Genomic DNA, 13,385 nt, shown 5'->3' on the forward strand with positions numbered 1-13,385 from the left:
AAAATCACATGACATAATCAAGGTATCCTCCAATAGAGCAAAGAATAAAGGCTTTGAATTGGACAATTTTATCCGAATCCAGGTTTGGCCACTAACCACTTTTGAAAATGATGAGACTAGATTTCATATTTCATCCTTATAACTGAAATACATTCCAATTATGTCAAAAACATATACAGAGGGATGCCTGGGTGACTGTCAGTTAAGTGTCTGCCTTTGGCTTAGGTCATGATCCCAGGGTCTAGGGGTGGAGCCTGAGTCAGGTTCCCTGCTCAGCGTGGAGTCTGCTCCTACCTCTGCTCCTTTCCACCTGCTCATGCTCTCTTTCTTTCTCAAAAAAATTAATATAATCTTTTAAAAAATTATACATGAATCTAACACCATGAAATTATTAAAAGAATCACTTTGCTATGATTGTTTTTATTGTAAGATATAATTAATATAGAATAAAACATAAAAATGCTTGAGAGTTTAAAGTCTCACTTGAGAGTGAAAACCTACTTAACCACCATCTTATATAGACATAGACAATTGTGACTTCTAAAAGCCTTAGTGTCCCTCACTTAATAGGTTGCTGGCAAATGTTTAACAATTAGTTCCCCATAGAAAAAAATAACACAAAAGCTCTGATTTGTAGCATTTTCTGATTGTTGTCATATTAATACTATTAGAATGATAAATTTCAAGTTACCAATGGTTAACAAACTACTGAAAATTTAACCATCAGCTCTTACTAGCTGATAGGAGCCACTTCACTCTCTCAACAGGAGTGCTTACAGTGATACGGAAAGATAGCGTCACTTTGCTTGGTTCAGAATGATGGGTAAATAGTAGCATATAACATATTCATTCAAAGCTACAGTTCCTTCATTTTCACATTTAGCAGGTGCTGCATAGCATTTCTTCCTGGGAATGAACCACAAATTACGTGTCCATTCTATTGCAATTGACAATTCAATTTTCTGGGTTGGGTCTGTAATGAGCAATGCTTCCATGAATATTCTAGTATTAGTACTCATTAGAAAGTTTTTCTAAGATATATAACAAATAATAAAATTAACAAATATCTGAACTATCGTCCAAAGAAGTTTACTTATGCAAGTTCCCACTAACAGCAGAATTGCTGTTGCAGTATATCATCACCAATGCTTGATACTAGCAGATATTTAGGTTTTGGTACGAGGGAAAATTTGTAATGGTAACGCATTGAGGTTTAAATTTCAATTTCTATGAAAATTATCATTGAGGTCGATGTCTTCAAAGTTAACCGCTGAGCCTACAGCTGACCAGAAAACCTTACTGATAACATAAATAGTTAACACCTATTTCTTATGTTTTATGTCTTATATATAATACTCTTAAAATAAAGGAAGCTAGAGAAAATAAAATGTTATTAAGGAAATTCTAAAAAAGAGAATACATTTACAATTCTGTACCTTATTTATCAAAAAATAATCCACATATAAGAGGTTTCACACAGTTCAAAACCATGCTGTTCAAGGGTCAATGGTTCTATCATTTCATATATTCAGTTTTATTTAGGCTTATATTACTTACTTAGCTCTTTCAGTCTTCCTTATCACAACTTTACTTGGATTCCAATTTCTCGTGCCTGATGAACATCCTTGAGAATGTCATTCAGCTACATACATTGGTGGTCATCTCTCTTTTTTTTTTAATTTTTATTTATTTATGATAGTCACAGAGAGAGAGAGAGAGGCAGAGGCATAGGCAGAGGGAGAAGCAGGCTCCATGCACCGGGAGCCCGACGTGGGATTCGATCCCCGGTCTCCAGGATCGCGCCCTGGGCCAAAGGCAGGTGCCAAACCGCTGTGCCACCCAGGGATCCCGGTGGTCATCTCTTTAATCTTTAGTTAGAATATCTCACTCTATTCTCATCTATTAACCTCTTTTATATTTGCCACCTGTACCTTTTTGTGCTGCATTCTAATGGCTTTCTACTAGCCCATCATCCCAGCCCATCATTCAAGGACTCTACCAAAACACAACATTATTACATTTGTTTTCTTTCAATTATCTCATTATCATTTCTAAGCTCCTCTCCAGATGTTTTCCAAATCTCTCAGTGACTATTTTTAGTTTCTTGTTCTCTGGATATATTTTCTGACTTGCTTTTTAAAAAATTTTTAATAGAGTAAGCACAGTTTTTTTATAATCTGTGTAACTGTGTCTGATAATTCCCATACCTGAAAGTTTTGCACCTTTGCTTTATAGCATTCTTGTTTCTACTGGATCTGAGTTTACGGCTTTCTTTGTTTCATTTCATTTTGTTTCATGTTTGTTTGTTTTTTACTTTGAGCTGCTCAACTACTTTACAAAATTATTTGGATCAAGAGTAAAGATTCTTTTTTTAAAATTTTTATTTGTTTATGATAGTCACAGAGAGAGAGAGAGAGGCAGAGACACAGGCAGAGGGAGAAGCAGGCTCCATGCACCGAGAGCCCGACGTGGGATTCGATCCCGGGTCTCCAGGATCGTGCCCTGGGCCAAAGGCAGGCACCAAACCGCTGCGCCACCCAGGGATCCCCAAGATTCTTTATTACAGAGGGAATTTATGTTTGCTTAGTACAGGCCTTTGAAAACTCTACTAGCAAGAAATCACTTTAAAAAGTTTATGACCTGCAGTATTTTTGAACCGTCAGGTGATAGAATTTTTTGCTGCACATCCACACAAAGACTGGATAATCATTACACCATCTTGTGGATTTTTCCTCCTTGCTGTGCTCAGAATTAAATCAAATTCCCTTGCATAATTGGGGAACAGAGGGCGAAGAATTCTATCTTTGCTTCATGCTTTTACAAAGAACATACCTTTTAGATCTTGCCTTAAACAGGGAGAATCTTCCATTATATTCCCTACCTTGAGTCAACTCAAGCATTTGCTTTTTGTCTTCCCTTCCTGTGAGACCTTGAATCCTTATTCCTTCTGGTCTCAAGACCAGGGGACTGAAAGACAGTCAATGTTTCTCTTACCTCTGGGAATTCCCTCTTATGAGTAGATTTTGGTTTTATCACTTCTTACCCTTGTGTTCATTATTGATACTTTTAAGAATATTTTCAAAAATAGTTTTGCAGGCAGATTTAATGGTTTTTGTAGAGAAGAGCTTGTCCAAAATATCCATGTAGTTAAAAACACAAACTTTAAAAACTAACCTTGGAGGAAAAAAAAGATTTTCTGGGCACCTGGTTGGCTCAGTGAATTAAGCTTCCGACTCTTGATTCAGTCTCCAGTCATGATTGAGCCCTGTGTCAAGTCCTACATTGGGCTCTGAGCTAGGCATGGAGCCTGCTGAAGATTCTCTGTCTTTCTCTCTCTCTCTCTCTTTCGAAAAAAGGAAAAAGATTTTCTAAGTATGACCTGAAACTCAAATATCATTAATTTGACATACAAAATTCTAAAACTGTGTACAACAAATTATTAAGAAGAGGAATTATCTCCTCTTCCTCTTTTTGATAGGTATGCAAAAGTTTTTAAACTTATATGTAGTTAAATACACACAGACACACATATATGAAAACATGTCCAAGATAATAAGAACCTTATAGATAAAAAATATTATCCAGAGCTTTACAAAAGATGGAAAGATGGAAGGAAGGGAGGAGGGAAAGGAAAGTGAAGAAAAGGGTGAGCAAATAATATACAAAATAAATACTTAGCTTTGCTCATTATTAAAGCAGTGAAAAATAAAAGATAAATAGCATATATATCAGCAAAAATAAGAAATGGTGAAATATACACTCTCATACTTTATTTCAGAGGCAAAAATTGGTAAAAATTCTTAGAAATGAAATGTGAAACAGCTACCAAACTGTTAAACGCATTTGAATGCTTACCTAGCTTCTTATATTTTAGGGATTTATCTTGCTGTTACTAGTAACCATGTTGAATGATATGTGGATCAAAATATTTTTGTAGTGCTGTTTAACAGAAAAAAAAAAGAAAGAAATTAAATGAGTACATGAGGAAAATAAATATATTATGGCATTGAGCAATGCATAGAATAGAATGAAAACATTACTAGAATTAAATTAGCTCTTAAGGTTCAAATATAGAAAGCCTTCAAGGTAGTTCAAAAAAATTTGCTTCAAAAAATATAAGGTACAATATGTGCAAAATAGCTTCATTTTAAAAAATCTGAAAAGATTAATAAGAAACTGTTAATAGTAGAAATGTCTATAATTGAAATCAGGCATCTGTGGGAAGAAAACACTTAAACAGTTATTAATTTAAACTTGTCTGTACTGTGTGATTTTTTTTTACCAAGGCCATGTATTACATTTGTAATTAAAATCCATTAAAAGAAAACCCATAAATGTATGTAATAATTTATGCACATGAATGTTCACTATAGTTGTAAAGTAAAACACTGACAGCCTCAGCTAAGTAATTATGATATTTAACCTATTGTAATATCGTACTATCTACTATCGTTAGTAATCATGTTTTCAAGTAATATTTGATAACATGGCAAATGCTCATGATGAAATGTGAAAAAGTATTAAACCCCCACACACATATCATGTGGTCTAAATATTTATCAAAGTAAGAGAGGAAATGCAAACATATATACCACTGTTGAAAAATGTTTCAAAATGTTAACTATCTGAGTGGGAACATTTGTTTATTTTTTTTCCTTCCTTAAAGTTTTTTTCTTATTTTCAAAAATTTGTATAATGAAATGTTTATTATTTCAGTAATCTGTAGAAGACAAAACTATGATGAATCTGAATGACATATATAGATGTTTAGAGACACAATAATGATGTAATAAAAAGTTACATTTCTTCTCCTATAAAGTATTATGTTTTCTATTTTAACCTGTACAAAAGTATGTAAATAACAATATAACTTAAGTAAAGTTCTACAATAGGAAAGCCATATATTTATAGCTCCAACTATGTATATTTGGGTTTATTGAAAGGACTGAACTAAGAACAGTAATGTTTATCTGCTTGGAATTATGATTCACTTTTTGCTGTTGTAGCAAAAGCATCAGAAGTCTGTACAGTATTTCCAATGAACACACAGAACAGGTGGTGTATATCTCTTTGAAAGAACAATAAGTTCAGGTGTGTGTGTAACTGTTTCCTCTCTGCCAAAGAGAGGGAGTGATAGATTTGAAAGCTACCAATTTAGTACATTTGGGAGTCCCCCCCCACATATGTGTTATGGACTTCTCTATTTACTATCAGCTATTAAAAATGAAGATGGAGCGTTACCTGGGTGGCTTAGCCAGTTAAGATCTGACTCTTTGTTTTGGCTCAGGTCCTGATCTCATGAGTCATGAGATGGAGCCCCACCCCCCCCATTGGATCCACACTCAGAAAAGAGTCTATTGGAGATACTTTACCTCTGCTGTCTCCTCCCCAGGCGGGCATGCACATATACATGCACTCTTTCTCTCTCTCTCTCAAATAAATAATTTAAAGGAAATAAAGAAAGAAAAGGAAAGAAAAATATACTAACAAAGGCAAAGAAAAACAAAAAAAAATGTTTCTGAAATTTGCATAGTAATCACAATTAGGGAAATAGGTAAAGTATTCTAGGGTGCCCAAAATAAAGGCTCATGTGATATATTCTCATTCTACTTGGAAACATCACAATTCTGGTTTCCTGGTTTGTAATTTAATATGTTCTCTACATAAGAAACACAGCCATATGCTGACCTGATATGTTCCAATTCTCTTTCTCTCTCTCTCTCTCTCTCTCTCTCTCTCTCCCTCTCTCTCCCTCTATCGGTCCTTGCTGATGGAAATCTCCTAAACAAAAATAAACTTCTTCATTCATTATTTCCATCACAAGTTTGTATTAAGTGAAGAAATTAGATTTGTTAATCATTATTCAACAAGTTACCAAAAGTATTTTCTTTTAGTTCAGAGGTATCTGTAAGCATGTGTAATTTTTCAAGAGTTTAAGAAATAATGCTCTTTTCTTTAGTGTTTTTAATTGCACCTTGTTGTTTTCTATGAATTTTTATATAAAGCATCACTAATCATAGTTTTGTTGACAAGCAATTGCTTGCATGCAGAGAAATTCTTGGAAGCTTAATGCTCATATTCATTCTCTGCTTCAGAGAAGTTTAAAGAGAAAAAACACATATCCACCTAAGAGAAAAAGTCTGTCTTCAGTATGAAGAGGGCTCAAGGAGTATCTGAGAGAAGGGGATCCCTGAGACAAGCAAACCTGAAAGCTTCTTGACTCAGATTAAGTTTTCAGAGATTGACTTCATTGCTTCTTGAGAAAGGAATAGCCTTAATGTCGATAATGCCTGCATCCAAAATTCATATTTCACAGATTAGAAAGAAAGGTTTATATGTTCCTTAATAATATGGTACAACTGATATTCATTATGTAGTCCTTATTGCATTCATTGTAATGGGTCCATAGATTTTGAACAGATAAGCTCTAGAGTTGAAATCATTATTTAATATGCATTTTTGCATTATCTGCTTTCTTATAGTATCAAATATTTGTAATAACTTAATATTATGTATATTCATTTCTCATACAATTCATTATTTTATATATCAAAACAATTCCTATTGTTTCAATACTCAAAAGTTTGTGTAATAAATGAATTAATAAATGTGAAATGAATAGATTAATAAATGAAGGAATGGAAATGTTGAGATAATAGAAGACAGCTATATTACCTTCCATTCAACATTAAACCGCCACAACAGATAGAGTAGGTTCTAGTAATTCTACTATTTGAAACAAAAATAGTTATTTTTTCCTTTTTAAAAAAAATTTCTATTTAAATTCCAATTATTTAACATACTGTGTAATATTACTTTCTGATGTAGAATTTAGCAATTCAACACTTTCATACAACACCTAGTGCTCATCACAATTAGATGCTTATACTTAAAAAGGGAGAAAATATTAGATTTATTGATTATATTTTCTCTAAGAATGAACTTTTGCAAATGACCTCAATGTCTCCACTGGGGAAGTAAATGAGTTCTAGGAGAATTTTTAAAATAACAGTTGCATAAATGAATAGTCTTTTTTTTTTTTAATTTTTATTTATTTATGATAGTCACACAGAGAGCGAGAGAGAGGGAGGGAGGGGCAAAGACACAGGCAGAGGGAGAAACAGGCTCCATGCACGGGGAGCCCGACGTGGGATTCGATCCTGGGTCTCCAGGATCGTGCCCTGGGCCAAAGGCAGGCACCAAACCGCTGTGCCACCCAGGGATCCCAAATGAATAGTCTTTATTCATGTTTACATAGCACTCACCTGTTAAGCTAAACAACTGTTTAGCCCAAAACCCATTTTTCTATATATTAACCACCCCCCAAATGTTACTTTTAGAAGGGGAAAATTTATGAAAGGCAAATATTTAAAAATGTAAAATGCCACATCCTTTCACAATTATGATACCTTTAACTTAGGAAAATTTAAAACAATTTTAGTCATGTCTATTTCCCTCCTGATTCTACTGTGGTTAATATATTTGGTTATCAAAAGGATTTATTAAGAGGATTTATCAAAAAACTGACTTGCTGCAAATATAAAACATAAAATACAGTAAACTTTAGATGTCTTATGTTCGTGTTAATTTGTCATATATTGTAGTCAAAAATAAGAATAACATAGAAGATATAAATAAAAAGTGTATTCTTAGAAGAGAAGGAAATGTAATAAGCTAAAATAATTTAAAGAAACTTAGAAAAATTATCTGTAATTATAATTTTTGAATTTTTAAAGGTCTTCTTACTTTTCCCTAGAAAGCAAATGCAGTTAACCTCAAAGTTTTGGATCCTGTCTTATAATTTAAAAACATTAGTATTTACAGTTGTTTTAGTCAACTCAGGGAAAAAAAGAAAAGTTAAGCTTATAATGTTAAATTGATGCCAGAGCAGCTTAATTTTTTTGAAAAGAATTTCTTAATCAAATAATTTTAAATTTCACAAGTGTGGGGAGGTGGCTTTTTTATATTGTTTTATTCATTAACTATTTTTCTTTTTGCCACTCCATACAATTTTCCCATTTAAAGAAAAGTAAAGAAAGTCGATAGTGTCCTGCAGCAAGATCTGGTGTCTTTATGTCTTTGCAAAGAAACCATAGCAGGACCAAGACAGTCGAATAGTCCTTTTGCATGTTGTACCTATTTTCTCAGGTATCTAAAACATATTCACAGCTTGTAATGCTAAACTTCCAGGATCATGATAAACTAAGAATGTTTCACATATGTGTAACTAATACTTTAGAGAATATTGGGAAATAAAAGAAACCAGTACCTTATCAGGCAGGGAGACAATTCAACACTCTTAGAAGTGAACAATGACCAAGTTATAGAAGGCTCATTGTGTATAAAATATTATTCTCATATATCCTTATCAGTGGTTTACTTTTAAGGGAAAAACGGACAATTTGTAGTTTCACTGCGAATTTTGGCTTTATAGGAGGCCCTGCCTATAGAATCTCATTAAGGTGATTCTGTCCCTTACCTACACCTTTGAGAAAGAAGCCGTTTTCTCGGGTGAGTGAAGGATTGTGCTGATTAATTTGTGCCCTATATGATAATAGTAAAGCAGCTGGATTTCAACTTAGAATCTCAGTACAGGTAAGTCTTTGTTAATGTGATTTGCACTAACTGTTTTTAACTTTGGGAGAAACAAAGACAAAAATTAGTTCTAAAGCAGCAAAAACATCCTGGAAATCTGTAAGTCCTGCTAAAATACAAAGGTACTCAGCTCCGTAGAAGGAAAAATATACTCTCAGATGAACAGACTATGTTGTTTAAGCTGAAACAATCATTTTCTATCATCAAGAAAAAGAAGGAAAACAACTGCTATTAAAAATGATCATTTAATAATGGGAAAGGAGGGGAAAAAGCAGGAAAGTGTTTCTTTTGCAACAAGGATTTTACTACATTTACAGTTCTTTTTAAAAAGATGTTATTTAGTTATTTGACAGAGAGAGAGCACAGGGGTGTCGGGGGGTAGGGGGGCAGAAGTAGGAGAAGCAGACTCACCATTGAGCAGGCAGCCCCAATGCAGGACTCAACCCCAGGACCCTGGGATCATGACCTGAGGCAAAGGCAGATGCTTAACTAGCTGAGCAACCCAGGATTATAATACAGGTTTGTATTTATTTATAAATACAGCCACCCTGTATTTATAGTTTTAATAGAAAACTGTAAATTAGTTTTTGTGTTCCTCAAAAAACCCACAATTTTTTATCAGTTTGATAATACCATGAATTAATATTTGGTAATAATTATGTTGGTTCAATACTGTACATAATGTTAAGCTGATTCAATCATACCTAGTGCCTCAGCTCCTAGTGCCTCCTCAGTGTTGTGCCCAGTACTAGCACAAGCAGAAGACACGGTTATAGCCACCAAGATGAAAATCATTGAAACAAAGACTGATTGTTACTCTTAGAGTTGAACATAGACAATCCAGTTTAATGTCTTCTGTTCTTCAAAATCACTCTCAATCCATAAATGAGGCTGTTAGCTAAGGCAAGACAAGTAACTATTACTGAATACCTGGTCATACTAAGTTTTACACATTTACACATTACACAGCAGTTTCAAGACATTTTCAGAAAGTGACTTAATATGTGAAAGATAAAAATTTATCTGGATTTTTTTAAATATAAGAATATGGATGTGTAGGCCATTCGGTTAGCAAGTGAGCTAACCTATGATTTTATTCTAAAATTACAACTTATTCGAGTTCATTTTTTTTATAGTTCAGCAATTATTTTCATTTTATTATTACCTCTACTGTTCTAGACCTGCCTAGAAATGCTGAATGGAAAAGCCACCACAGAAGTTCACATGCTAGACACAGACAGCTGTTGCCTAATGAAGAGCTCCTGGTAATCATATGGCTTTTATTGTACAAAGTTCAGGGGATTTTTTTAAGCTCTTAAGTCAAAGGATTAAAATGAAGTTCCTTGATACCAGAAACTCTTTCTTAAGCCCCATAGTTAAAGGACCTGAGAACTAGCTGGCCATGTGTCAATGCTCTCTCTAGCTTTCATCTGCATACTGTCCATCCTACTCAACTGCCTACAAATTAATTAGACAATTTTGCCCAAACTGTTAAGGTAAAGATGTCCCCCTTTCACACAATTAACTATAAATTATTCTGCAAATAAAAAATAAATGATAATCTTGCTAATGTTGTATTTATGACAAGAGGCGAAAATTTTAGACTTAATGCCTCAAATATTTGAGGTTTTGAAACTGAACTGCAACAATTCTTTATAAGCAATTTCCTCTTCATCAGATTACCTTCTTTAAGTTCATTAAATCCAGATAAACTACTTCTAAGTTATTGCCTTCTTGTAGTTTAAGTTTTGCTCTCACCGGCAAAATTATTTTTCTCTTTGTTCATACATTTAAATATCAGGGTAAATTTTCCTGACTACGAATAACTGGGCAAGATCATGCATTTTTTCTTGATGTTTCTCAACTCAGTAAGCATATGCACCTATTATTCTAACTGCATAGCAGCTTTTGTGTTTATATTTTGCATCACAGATGACATACATAACACACGGTATAGTGAAACTACAGATCAGAAAGCTAAACTTTTCCTTTGTGAACACAGAATAGAACTGATCCACTACTGGTCACTTTGCATGAAGAGAATTCCCACAGTGGGAAAAGAAGTGTTCCCTGAATGCTGCAGATGGTGGAGTTAACACTTGGTATGGCTCTCTCATTATAATATGGGACCTACATATAACAGGATGTTTGTTTTCCTTGACAAAGTCGAGGTACTCAAGGAATACGATCAAACACTGATCAAAATATCAAATCATTTTTTAAATCTGAAATTCCACATAATTCTCCTCTAAATTTCAACTTAAATGAAAAGATTTTTTTTCTAGATATGAAAGTATTGAAGGAATTATGATATATATTAATGATTAATACCATGCAATTCACGGTATATTGAACTTTAAAATACAGTGAATTAATGGGTTGTAATCTTGTGTCTCCTAGAGTCATCTATTTTATTACTCAGTTCAAGATCTGAAGAATGCTTTTCAAATTGAAATATTGGGGAAATTTTTGCCATTAATTCAAATCTACTTCGAGAGGATGGACATTTCTATACATGAAAAGTTATTTATTGTCTATCAAATACTTGAAACAAAACGTTCAGGACTATCAGTAACATGTAGAAAGGCATTCAGATGACTAATTGCTGTTTACTACTCATAGATATGTATGTATCTTAAATAAGCTTCTAAGATGTTAAGAAGAAAGAGTTTTATCCCATCTGGAAACCAAAATTTTAAAAAATTCACAACATAGCTATACTGAAAGAAAATAAAACCCTATAATAGGTTAACACTGCTTTTTAATTCATGTCTTCATACACTGGTGTATTCTTCCCCAATGCATTTGTTGTCATGGAGATGGAAAGTTCAGTTTTCCTAATCCAATCCCATACCTGTCTTTCCTGTGTGTGTGTGTGTGTGTGTGTGTGTTTCTTTTGATGTCTCCAATATAGCAAATAATCTGACTCTGTCTATGCAACTTTAGAAGATACGATGTTCCCAAAGGTTCTTGTCAGACTGAATCACCATAGTTGATATAGACTCCCTAAAACCGATAGGCTTTCTGTATACAAATCACAATGGTTTCACAAAATCTCAAATAATATACAAATTATATACACCGGTTTTATATCACAAACACATACATGTATAAAATCGCATAAAAAAATATATGTTCAAAAACTACTCAGGGCATAGGGAAGAACATGATGTTGGAATTCAGACAGAATTCAGTTCAAATCTCAGATTTGTCAGTTGCTAGGTCTTCAATTCTGAATTTTCCTTAAACTGTTTTGGTCTCAATCTCACCCTCTCTAAAACAGGGATGATAGTACTTATATCTTGAGTTTACAAAAAGAATTAAATAATAAAATAAATGTAAGCATTAAACTTTGTGCCTTCACATAGTAGGGGCTCAATAAAAGATAACCACTATTATTTTACATGCATGTAATTGGTGCGAAGCAGCACAAAGTAATTATAATAAAATATTATCACATCTTCAGAAATTAACATGCCAGCATTCATTGGACAAATACATTTTATATTAACACAAAAAACATGTTTGCAAGTTAGTGATTTTTACTATTTTATACTCATGCCCTTAATAAAATGTCTCAGACTTCAATATTTTTATTAGACTGTATATACCAGATTTTTTAAAAATCAGTTTATCAAACTGAAAACAAAGAATCAAAAAAGAGAGAGTAAAGAAAATCAGTCATTACCTTGAAGGGAAAAACCTCAAGAGTTGGTACAGTTGTATTATATTAAAAAAATACTTTTACTTCAGAATTGAATTTTATGTTTTCTGACCCAGTGTTTTGTAGAGTCTAGCTTTACATAAAAAGATGGAGTCTTTGAGGCCAATATATGTAAAGCCAGCAATTCATGGCCAAAAGTATGCTTAGGAGACCACCACTTTTTCCCAGAACTTTATTCCACAGTAGTAAAGTTTTCTGCATAACCCATATGCTACACATAATCTATGCTCTACTTCCTTTGGTGATGGTTGTAAATCTAAAAAGAGTAAAAATGGTAAGTTAGGATAAAATGGCAGCAACCGTGGGGGTGTTACAGAAAATAATTTTACCACATTTGCACTGTGCAGTGTCATTATATTTATGTTCTGAATTTAAGTTAGAAAATTCTAATTACAAAAAAATAAGGCACATCTTGCATAAATGTTCACGAATATTTCTTATAGTTTGTAGTTTCCTAGAATGTCACTTTAGAACAGGTTAAATACAGTATCTAATTACTAACTGCTAAGCTTAATGTTTATAAAACATGATACTTATTTTTTCCACTTGAACAGGCAAAGTGGTCATCTATGTGTAAAATCATGGTGTTTGAGTTAGAACAGATTCACTAGTTCTGTAGAAAATCAACAAAAATCAAATAAAGTATATGAAAAAAATCCTCCAAAGAATGCTATGATTATGTGAAATTCCCTTTCTTGCTCTCTTGAGTGCTGATAAAAACATATGCTGTCTCTAGGAAAAAATCAAGTTTTCCTCTGAACAGAGAAAGAAACTTTCTGTTACTCAAGGTTATTCTTAATCTCTCAATAAAATACTGACATGGGCTGAAAATTTTCTTTCATTCTGTAGTCACACAACTTGCAAGCTTTCCCCCAAGATGAGTATCTCAAGTCTGCTTTCTCATATAGTGACTGGGAAAAGACAGGAAGAAACAAAGACTAACAAACAACATTCAAGAAAGGGAAATTCATCTTATAAGATGTCAGTCGACTTTGAGAATTATTTAATAGTTTTACATTTTGAATGTACCACAAAGAGATAATTTTCTCTACTCCATTGTAACCCT

The sequence above is a fragment of the Vulpes vulpes genome, chromosome 4 (genome assembly GCF_048418805.1).
Source record: "Vulpes vulpes isolate BD-2025 chromosome 4, VulVul3, whole genome shotgun sequence".
Lineage (NCBI taxonomy): Eukaryota > Metazoa > Chordata > Mammalia > Carnivora > Canidae > Vulpes > Vulpes vulpes.